Genomic DNA, 12,440 nt, shown 5'->3' with positions numbered 1-12,440 from the left:
TTATTAATATTTGAGTTGATTATGGTCCCTCACTTTAGTTTAAATATTTTTCCGGATGTTCTAGCTGTCCGGACCGACACCGGTCACCGGAACAGTAGAATGTACGGAGTTGCTACCGGGAGGATGTTACAATTTCACTGTTCCGGTGATCGGTATTGGTCCGGACAACTAAGACACCTAGATAAGCGTTGAATATAAATAATTAGTAATTGTCAGATAGTTAAGAATAAATAAGAAAAATTAAGTATGAAAGGTTAAATGAGCTAAGGGTCATAGCGATGGGTGACCTCACCGGGAAGTGCCTGTAAGGTCAATCCTAACCCTAATTTTGAATCGAAAAATGTGACACCGCGGTCCTAAGGACTATTGTGAACACAGTGGAAAAGAGAAAATCACAGAAAAGAATTGTTAAGTAGGTCAAATAATTAGGTTAGGGATCCGAAATAAATATTGAATAACTAGCAAACCGAATCAAACTGGCAACGGGCAATTTGGTCAATTCACTCCTAGAGCTGACTCCTGACCTAATTGTCTAATAAAATCGGGGAAACGAAAGTTTTTGAATCGAAAATTAAATTAAAGAGACAAGGAAAAATAAAGAAAAAAGAAAAAGAATTAAAAGTTGAATTATTACATCACATACATGACATCACATATGATGTCAAAAGTAATTTTAATTTTCCTCAATAATTGACCAAGTCAAATAGCCAATTAATTACCTAAAAACAAAAAGAAAAAGAAAAAAATCATTATCTTCCTCCCTCACCAATTTGGCCGGCCAAGCACCCACCTCTCACCTCCATTAAAATTCCTCCATTAAAGCTTGAACTCAAGCTTTATTTGCCTCACTTAACCCTAATTTCCCCCACAATTACTTCATAAAACCTTGTTATCCCAACTTAAGAAGGAATTTGAAGAAGGAAAGAAAGGAGAAAAGAGAGAGAATTGAAGATTTGGGCATCAAAGTTTGAGGTTAGTTCTTTCAATTGAAATTTTAGTTTAATACTTGTGTTTTTAGTTCCCTTAACCTAGAAATTACTTTAAATCAAAAGAAAACTATCATTGGGGGATAGAATGGGATTTTTGACCAGCCTATAAGGGTATTGAAATTTCATGATTTTTGTGGAATTGAAGTATTAGTTAAGTTAAATGGAGTGTATAGAGGTTGATTATACACTTTAATTGTGTTAGATTGCATAATTGTGTAATTAGGGTTCTTAAGCATCTTGAAAATTGGGGAAAATTTTGGGGAAATGGTCAATTGATGCAATTGACCCTAATTGAGGTGAGAAATGGTCAATTGGGACCATTTGTGGTATGTTTGAATTGGTAGAAACCAAGTGCAATTCAAATTGGTTAGGGTCACTATTCTGGCAGCTTGACCTAGGTCCCTTTCAGGGACCAAAATTGAAAATTTATAGCCCAATTGGTGTGAGGCTAATTGGGAATGAAAATAGACACATAATGGCACATTTTTCATTTAGATACCATGCCTAGAAAATGACATTAGGATAGTGAACAATTAGGTCAAACTCGGGCGTAGTGCACTGCCACTATACCAATTCATTTGGCCATAACTTGGGCTATACAGGTTCAAATGACTTGATTTTTGCAGCATTGGAAAGGTATGACATAGCACTACAACTTTCATAAAGAAAACAACCCAAATTCTGCCCATAACCCAGTCATTTTGCCATCTAAAGTTAGTGGTCCAAAACTGCCAGAACCAAATTAAGTGCCCAGAAAATCTGGGTCAAACCAATCCGGCCAGCCATGTTCAAATGGCCATATCTTGGGCTACAAAACTTCAAATGGAGTGATTCAAAAAGGGAATTAAAGCTAAGATAATAAGGAACAACTTTTATCAAGGATATTTAGCCAAATTCCAACAGTGACTTGACCAATATAACAGTGCAAAATAGGACATTAAAACTGAAAATTTGAAATTGTACTTAGGAGATTTAGAAATTTAAGAGGGCAACCAAAACCAACAAATTAGGCACCCAAAATGTGATATGTGGGTGTAATTGAAATTCTCATACCTATTAAGCAGAAGAAAGTCAACATTTTGACTTTAATAGTACCATGAATAGCAACCCCGAAAATGTAAATTTTTAAGAATGTTAATTTAAGCATATTAGAGCTAGAAATAAATAGATGTGAATTTATTATTAAATTTATTATAAGTTATGATATTGAAACACTGTAAAATTGTGTGTTTTAGTTGAAAAGAATACCGAAAAAGAACCCGAAACATCGAGTCAAGGCCTAGAGGCGACTCGCACAAGGTTTGTGCACAATATAAAATTTTTCTCTAAATTCTCTTTGATAATTTGTTTTGATGAATAAATTGTGATTTTTTTTTTCTGCACATTTGTCACTGAAATGAATATTATGCTTTTGACCTAAATTATTGAAAATGTAATTGTATGTATTTGAATTGTCAATAAATGTTTAGTAAAATGTTAAGATAGTTTTGAAACCATAGTGTCATGACCATATATCTCAATGCCTCATTAGCATGCCTAGTGGGAGGAATTAGTTTTGAATTTTGAATTCCCTCTCTGGCTGAAGTGTTGAGGTGTGTGCCAGTAGAGGAAGAATTGAATGGGTACCCAGAGATTGAGCTAGCTAGCCTTGAGATTCCTCATAAGCCTCCGGCTATTGAGATGAACATTGTACTGATGGCATAATATAACTGTGTGTTTTTATGAAATCTGTTTTGGGACTTCCGAAATGAGACTGTTTTGACTAAAATTATAAATTGTGTTTTGTGTTTATTTTTCATTTTCAGTACCATATTTGAATAAATGTGATTTGATTCATGCATAAAATTGTATTTTAGTATGTTGTGCACCACTGAGTCATAGTACTCAGCGATAGTTGTTTATTGCTGTCACAAATAGAGAGACTAGTAGAGTAGCGGAGTGAGCTGCTGAGGATTTTAAAGCTACTTCTGGACCTTTTGTCGGGTATAATTTTATACCTTGATTGTACATATTTATTTTAATGTAATTGACTATATGTACATTTTGTAGACTGGTCATGAGCAGTTGTACAGAAATTATAATAATATTATTTTAGATTTTCATATGTAAATTTATACTGATGTATGTAAATTAATTTTTCTTTAATGCAATGTGTATGAAACTAATTATCTCTATTTTTAGAAATATTTGAATTGAAATTCTTAAGTTGTGAAATTTTAATTTGAAATATGGGAGTTGAGCTAAATTATGTTGATTTGAGTTGAAATGGTGGTTGAGATTTGATGAAGTGTTATGTTGGAAGTGTTTTCTACAGGTTAAAATTTTCGGTTTTCTCAAATACAGCCGACACTCTGCAGAAATTTTTTCAAAATTTGCAAAAAAATAAAAATGGACAAAAATTTTAACTAGTTTTTAAACTTCAATTAAATGTTTTTAATATCGGTTAGAAATGCTCACCACTTTCAAAAAGTAAGAAAATTGTTTTAAAATCCATTGTAGTGTATTTAATGGGTTATCGGTAGACGGAGTCAGTAATTCATTAGGTATACTACGGGATCATGCTATGCCTTACAGAGGGGTAAGGTGTGACATGTTTTAGTGGTATCAGAGTAAATTTTTAAAGTATGTTTTGACTTGTGAATTTGTCTATTTCTTTGATAAGTACAACTGCTCAATGTCCTTATTTGTTACATACAGTGCATTACATTATAAATATGAACTAACAAAGGGAAATCTCCTTATGTTATTCGTTCAGAAGATATCCTAACCCCAAATTGTAATGGAAGAAAGGGATCGCTCGGTTGAGCAGTCGGTAGAGGCTAAGGCCCAAGGGGAAGCCCCAGCCCTCCAAAATGTTAGTGGTTCAGTGGCATCGGCCCCACAAATGCCACAGTTTCCTGCACAATTCACCTAGCAGATGACTGCTATGTTCCAACAGATGGCTGGAAGTATGCCTGCTCAAGCTCCACTTCAGTCAACTGTGGTGCAACCTCAGGCTCTAGCCAGACAATATGATAAGCTATTGAAATATGGGGCTACAGAATTCAAGGGTACAGTAAACCCTCTAGAGGCAGAGTAGAGGCTGGAGAGAATGGACAGAGTATTCAAGAAACTGCACTGCCCAGATGAACTAAAATTTGAGTACTCCGTGTCACTACTACAAGGGGATGCCTACGATTGGTGGAAGACCATTCGTCACAGCTTGGTGGAACCACCAATACTGACCTGGAACGACTTCATCAGAGAGTTCAAACAGAAATATGTCCCAGATGCATATGTGGATCAGAAATTGCAAGAATTTTTAAGTCTGAAGCAATGCAATAGATCTGTGGTAGAGTATGAGAGGGAATTCTCCCGCTTAAGGCACTATGCTGGGAGTCTCCTATCTACCATCAGAGAAAGATGCAAGAGGTTTGAAATCGGCCTGAGGCCTAGTCTGAGAATACAAGTGGTCGGCTTTAAATACAATAACTTCTCTGAACTAATGTCCCAAGCACTTGAGGTAGAACGAATTGAGTTAGAAGTGATACCAGTGAAAGAGAAATCAGAGAAGACCGAGAAATCAGAGAAGGATAAAAGTGGAAAGGCAGTAGAGCAAGGTCCCAGTGGTACATCTAGAAAAAGGAAAAACTTTAGGGGACTAAGCAGAGGAAGAAGGTTTGGAAGGGGCAGATCTTTTAGACAGAGACCTCCTAGGTCTGGTCAGCAGTCGACCAGGGGTTCTTATCCTCCCCGCCCCTGTGAGACATGTGGTAAGACCCATGGTGGTGTTTGCTATTGGGCTACAGGAGCTTGTTTTAACTGTGGAGGCACAGGCCATCTCGCTAAGGACTGCACCAGTGCCCGTAGATTTGGGCCAGCTCCTACCATTGTAGAAGGATCCATCCAGAGTTCTGCTACCAGAGGTTCATAATCGGTTAGTAGAGGAAGAGGCAGAGGTAGAGGTAATGCTTCTGGCAGTCAGGATACCGTTAACCAATCAGAACAAGGTAGTGCTCCGGCTAGAGTCTACACCATGAGACAGCGAGAAGAGGCAGAGACTTCAGATATTGTGGCCAATACTTTCTCTATCTCTAATCAAGAAGTATTTGTCTTATTTGATCCGAGTTCTACCCACTCATATGTTAGTGCTAGCATAGTCAAATTCCTTGCTGTTCCATGTGTTAAAATGGATTTTGAAGTGCTAGTAACTAGTCTGTTAGGAAAAGAGGTGCGGGTCAACAAAATCTATAGAGATTGTCCTTTGGTGATCCAAGGACACTTTCTTATCAAATTTGATTGAAATGCCCTTCAGAGATTATGATATCATCTTGAGCATGGATTGGTTAGCCAGGCATCATGCAATGATTGACTGTAGACTGAAGACAGTCACTTTTGATCTCCCTTAGTATGGTGATATGGTAATACACGAGGAGAGGCAGTTAATACCATCAAATATCATTTCGGCTGCACTAGCCAGAAAGATGATCAGAAAGGGGTATGAAGCATACTTGGCACATGTGATAGACACTCAAGTGGGGAGTCTAGCACTGAGTGACATCCCTACCGTATGTGACTTTTCGGATGTGTTCCCTGATGAGTTGCCAGGATTACCTCCAGAAAGAGAGGTGCAGTTTGAGATTGATGTCATGCTTGGTGTGGATCCAATCTTTATAACACCATACAGAATGGCACCAACAGAACTAAAAGAATTGAAAGTGCAGTTACAAGAGTTGCTTGACAACGGCTTCATTCACCCTAGTGTGTCACCTTAGGAAGCGCCAGTGTTATTTGTTAAGAAGAAGGATGGTACTCTCCATTTATATATTGACTACCGGCAGTTGAATAAGGTGACAATAAAGAATAGATATCCATTGCCCTGCATTGATGACTTGTTTGATCAGTTGAGGGGTGCAGCTGTGTTCTCCAAAATTGACCTGAGATCTGGTTATTATCAGCTAAAAGTACAAGAGCAGAGTATCCCAAAAACTGCCTTTAGAACCCGATATGGCTATTATGAGTTCTTGGTCATGCCATTCGGGTTAACTAATGCTCCAGCTGCATTTATGGATCTAATGAATACTCTCTTCAGACCATACCTCGATCAGTTTGTGGTGGTATTCATAGATGACATATTAGTTTATTCGAGGAGTGCAGAGGAACATGATAGACATTTGCATATTATACTGTAGACTTTGAGGGAGAAACAACTGTATGCAAAATTGTTGAAGTGTGAATTTTGGTTGAATGAAATATCTTTCTTGGGGCATATAGTATAAGCTGAGGTTATCAAGGTAGATCCAAGTATGATAGAAGTTATCCTTAATTAGAAGCCACCTAGAAATGTCACAGAGATTCGCAGTTTTCTGGGGTTAGCTGGATACTACCACCGTTTTGTGAAAGGGTTCTCCATGTTGGCATCTCCATTGACCAAGCTACTTCAAAAAGATGTGAAATTTCAGTGGACTGATGAATGCCAGCAGAGTTTTGATGAATTGAAGAGATGTTTGACTGAAGCTCCAGTCCTTACTTTACCTACCCCGGGTAAAGAATATACCGTTTACAGTGATGCTTCTCACAATGGGTTAAGCTGTGTATTGATGCAAGATCGAAATGTCATTACATATGCATCACGCCAGCTGAAACCGCATGAGAGCAACTATTCGACACACGACTTGGAGCTAGCAGCTATTATTTTTGCTCTTAAGATCTGGAGACACTATTTGTATGGGGAGAAGTGCTACATCTACACAAATCATAAGAGTTTGAAGTATCTGGGTACTTAAAAGGAGTTGAATTTGAGACAGAAGAGATGGTTAGAGTTGATAAAAGACTATGATTGTCTGATAGACTATCAGCTAGGGAAAGCTAATGTGGTGGCTGACTCCTTAAGTCATAAGACTATGGCAAGTCTACGGGTTTCTCCTTTGTCTATGGTACATGAGTTGAGAGTATTGCATGCCAGCTTAGAGATTAATGATGAGGGGCATACAGCAATTGCATGGCATGTACAGCCAGTGTTGATTGATCAGATCAGAATAACTGCTCAGAATGATGAAAGATATCAAAAGCTATTAGAAAAAGTCTGGCAGTGCAAGAAACCAAAATTCTCAGTAAGAAATGACGGTCTGCTGTTACACCAGGACAGAATGTGTATTCCTAATGATGTTGACTTGAAACAGATCATTATGAAGGGAACACATGAATCTCCTTTTGCTATGCACCCTGGGGGCACAAAAATGTACAGAGGACTGAAAGAGCACTACTGGTGGATGGGTAAAAGAAGAGATGTAGCTGAATTTGTATCCAAGTGCTTAACTTGTCAGCAAGTGAAGGCAGAGCATCAAGTACCAGCTGGTTTGTTACATCCACTACCAGTACCAGAATGGAAATAGGAAAGAATAACGATGGATTTCATAATGGGACTTCCGAGGACACAGAAGAACCATGATGCAATATGGGTCATAGTTGATAGACTGACCAAGTTTGCTCACTTTCTGCCATTTCGAATGGACTACAGTTTAGAAAAGATTGGCCAAGTTGTACATTGATGAGATAGTAAGACTGCATGGAGTGCCAGTATCCATTGTATCTGATAGAGATCCTAGGTTCACTTCTAGATTCTGGGGTAGTCTTCAGAGAGCCTTAGGAACTAAATTGAACTTCAGCACAACATTCCACCCACAGAAAGATGGCTAGTCTGAGAGGGTAATTCAGATCTTGGAGGACATGCTACGGGCTTGTGTGATTGAGTTTGAGGGCAGTTGGGACACACACTTGCCTCTGATTGAGTTTGCTTATAACAACAGCTACCAATCAAGCATTGAGATGCATCCATATGAAGCTTTGTATACCAGGAAGTGTAGAACCCCCTGTGTTGTGATGAAGTGGGTGAAAAAAAGATGATTGGGCCCGAAATTATTCAGCAGACTAAGAAGAAAATCCAATTGATCAGGGATCGACTCAAGGCTGCATCAGACCGTCAGAAGTCCTATATTGATTTGAAGAGAAGGGATATTGAATATGCAGTGGGTGAGAAAGTATTCCTCAAGGTTTCCCCTTTGAAGAAAATTTTGAGATTTAGCAGAAAGGGAAAACTAAGTCCTCGTTTCATCGGGCCATATGAGGTTCTAGAGAGAGTGGGTCCTTTGGCATACCGTTTGGCATTACCTCTAGAGTTAGAGAAGATACATAATGTCTTCTATGTATCAATGTTGAGGAGGTACAGATCTGACCCATCTCATGTACTACCAGTGGAAGAAATTGAAGTAATCTAAACCTCACATATGAGGAAGAACCCATAGAAATACTGGCTTATGAGGTGAAGCAGCTACTGAACAAGCAGATACTGTTGGTAAAAGTGTTTTGGAACCATAATTCGGGCCAAGAAGCTACTTGGGAACGAGAGGAGGACATGAGGAAACAGCACCCACAGCTGTTCAGAGACTGATACCAGGTAAAATTTCGAGACGAAATTTATTTTAAGGGGGGGAGAATTATAACACCCCTATATGCATAGCCTGGTATATTTCACTATTCTGGTGACTGGTGTCAGTCTGGATAATTAAAGATATTAGAATCCCATCTAAGACACCTAGATAAGCCCTGAATACAAATAATTAGTAATTGCCAAATAGTTAAATATAAATAAGAAAAACTAAGCATAAAAGATTAAATGAGCTGAGGGTCATAGCGATGGGTGACCTCACTGGGAAGTGCCTGCAAGATCAGTCCTAACCTTAATTTTGAATCAAAAAATGTGATACCGCGGTCCTAAGGACTATTGCGAACATAGTGGAAAAGAGAAAATCACAGAAAAGAATGTTAAGCAAGTCAAATAATTAAGTCAGAGATCCGGAAGAAATATTAAATAACTAGCAAATTGAATCAGATTGGCGAGGGGCAATTTGGTCAATTCACCCCTAAAGCTATGTGACACCCCTTATCCGTCTACAGTGTAGCTGAGCAAGATATGCCACACAGTGTACCGGAACACCATTTTTTTTTTCAATCATAAACACAGTTCTCACTATTTACATTAATACCAAAATACATTACATGAGTTTCAATTGCACATGAGAAAGTAAAAGTTAATTACAAAATATCAAAATAAAACCTAGTGTCCTACTAATGCACTGATGACGGTGAGGTGACAGGGACACTATGCAGAGCTGCAGGAGGTCTCACCCAGTCTGTGGTCTACTGGGCTCTCGGTCGGTCTCTCCAGAACCTACGCGTGACAAAAAGCAACGCGCTAAGCAATGATGCTTAGTGGTGCCAATAATAAAATAAAAAGAAATAACATAAAATAAATATGCAGTGTATGTTCTGATGTCTTATACAGACAATTTTTTGATCATTATTGGTAATCTTATTTATTTTGTATTTGTTATATTCATAATTTCATTAAATTTATCCACTTTCATTTCTGGTTGCCCAAGTAACCTATACTGGATGACTGGACTGGATAAACGGGTAAACTGGCACTGGGTATCAAGTACCTCGGGCCGTCACATCATCGGTCACATATGTATCTCCCGGTGTGCAACAGAATAGCTAATAAGCTGTAATAACATTAGGCACAAGGCTAAGTATCAACATAATGACAGAATGGCTAAAAGCCATGAAATCACAGAATGGCATAATGCTATGTGCAGTACTGCTAACTGAACCCTATTGGCATGCCAACCTATCCAAACCAATCTTGCTAGGTGTACTAGGGCATGTTGCACGTTTAAATTTTTCAATTCTTAAAATTTAAGTTTAGGTGTTACTATTCATTTCATTAGTCAACTAAAATGTTGACTTTTGCATAGACAATAGGTACATTGGTTTTAATACTCCCAACATACCACATTTTGCATTCTAAAATTGTTGGTATTGGTTGCCAATACCATTTCTAATTTTAGTGTTAGTTATTCAAAATTTTCAGATTTCAAGCCTCATATTTACTGTTCCATTTGTCATTTGTACAGTAGGAATTTAGCAAAATTCTTCATGAAAGTTGTTCCTTATTTTGTCTAGTTACATTTCCTTTTTTGAATCACTCCATTTGGAGTTTTGTAGCTTAAGTTATGGCCTAAAAACCATAACTGGCCGGATTGGACAGAATCCAAAATTCTGGGCAAAACTGGTTCTGCCAGATTTGGTAACCTAAGTTTGGTTGGCAATTTGACTAGGTTATGGTCAGAATTTGGATTTGTGTTCTTAACAAAAGTTTTAGGTCTATATCTCAGATTTCTACTGGTAAAATTTCAGGTCAATTTGACCTTTCTACACTGAGTTATGACCAAATGAATAGACACTATTCATTTGGTCATTTTGCCCAGGCAGAATGCAAGTCACCCGGATTATGGCAATTTTTAAGCCAACTTGGTTAGGTTTTCTGGGCAGGGTTTCTTCACCAAAGTTGTGCCATTATGTTTCTAGTTTCATGTCCAATTGGCCTTGCACTAATTGAACCTCTACAACTCCATTTGTAACTGCCCAAACCTACTGGACTCATACTCAGTCCTGCAGGTCAGCCAAGGCAGCTCACCTAAACTCAAATCCAACATCCTTACTCACTTCAATTCCTTCTCACACACATTCAAATGGTCACTAATTGACCATTACAATGTTAATAAACCATTACATGAGCTAACCCTAGCTGCTAAAATTTTTAGAGTGCACACACACACATTTTTATCTTGTTTTCTTACATTTCCTACTTACTTCATGCCATTAAACATGAATTTAATCAAAATAGTAAAAATTTGGACACTAACCTTGATTTAGCTAATTCCCAAAGCTTGAGAACTCCTCTTTTTCTCTTTTTTTTTTGCTGCCCAAGACTTGCTCTAGGTGTAAGGGTAAATATTTGTGAAGGGAAGCTAGGATTTTGGGGTGATTTGGGTGGTGAACTCAAGCTTGGTGAAGCTTTAATGGAGTTTTTTGGCTGCCCAAAGGTTGAAGAAGCAACTGATTTTTCTTTCTTTTTTTCTGCCCATTAAGTCATTTTAAATAAGTTAATGTCATGTGTCAAAGTTTGATTGGGTGGGAGGATTTTTAATGACATCATAATGATGTCATAATTCTAATTCCTTTAATTTTCTTTCCTTTTCTTGTCTACTAAATTTCAATTTAATTTTTAGCAATATTTATTCACATATTATGTCATAATAATTATTTACTTAACTGGACAAGTCGGCCAAAAATCATCTCTGAAGACGAAATGACCAAAATGCCCTCCGTTTGGCTTATTGAGCCAAAATCATATGTACCGATTGAAAAAAAATTTTCTAAACATTTTCTTGGCATTCTAATGTCATAGAAACCTCAATGACCCTTCTCTGGAGTCCCAAAAATTATTTTATGAATTTTCCCCCCGGTCTAGGGCTCCTAGTTGCGAGAACCGCAACTTCCCACTGGGTTACCCATCGCTAGGGCACCGGCTCATTTAACTTGGTTGTATTTTATTTCTAAAATTTTTCCTAAATTTTTCTTATTAATATTTGAGTTAATTATGGTTCCTCACTTTAGTTTAAATATTTTTCCGGACGTTAAATATTTTTTCGGACGTTCTAGCTGTCCGAACCGACACTGGTCACCGGAACAGTAGAATGTACGGAGTTGCCACAGGGAGGGTGTTACAAGCTAACTCCTGACCTAACTGTCCAATAAAATCGGGGAAACAAAAGTTTCCGAATAGAAAATTAAATTAAAGAAACAAGGAAAAATAAAGGAAAAAGAAAAAGAATTAAAAGTTGAATTATTACATCACACACATGACATCACATATGATGTCAAAAGTAATTTTAATTTTCCCTAATAATTGACCAAGTCAAATAGCAAATTAATTACATAAAAACAAAAAGAAAAAGAAAAAAATCATTATCTTTCTCCCTCACCAATTTGGCCGGCCAAGCACCCACCTCTCACCTCCATTAAAATTCCTCCATTAAAGCTTTAACTCAAGCTTGATTTGCCTCACTTAACTCTAATTTCCCCCACAATTACTTCATAAAACCTTGTTATCCCAACTTAAGAAGGAATTTGAAGAAGGAAAGAAAAGAGAAAAGAGAGAGAATTGAAGATTTGGGCATCAAAGTTTGAGGTTAGTTCTTTCAATTGAAATTTTAGTTTAACACCTGTGTTTTTAGTTAACTTAACCTAGAAATTACTTTAAATCAAAAGAAAACTATCATTAGGGGACTGAATGGGATTTTTGGCCAGCCTATAAGGGTATTGAAATTTCATGATTTTGGTAGAATTGATGTAACGCCCTCAGTTTACGTAGTCCGTACCTTCTGGTGCTTCGATGACCTAAAGTCAGTCCTGACAAGTCAGGATGTCTGGAACTACACTTCAATGATAATAAACAGGCATAAAATGATAAAATAAATAAAAAGAAAATACAAGAAAAATTTAGAAAAAATAAAAGAGAGAAAATAAAACTAGGTTAAACGAGCCAGCACCGCAGCGATGGGTGAC

Source organism: Hevea brasiliensis, chromosome 11, assembly GCF_030052815.1.
Source record: "Hevea brasiliensis isolate MT/VB/25A 57/8 chromosome 11, ASM3005281v1, whole genome shotgun sequence".
Lineage (NCBI taxonomy): Eukaryota > Viridiplantae > Streptophyta > Magnoliopsida > Malpighiales > Euphorbiaceae > Hevea > Hevea brasiliensis.
This window is presented reverse-complemented; position numbering follows the sequence as displayed.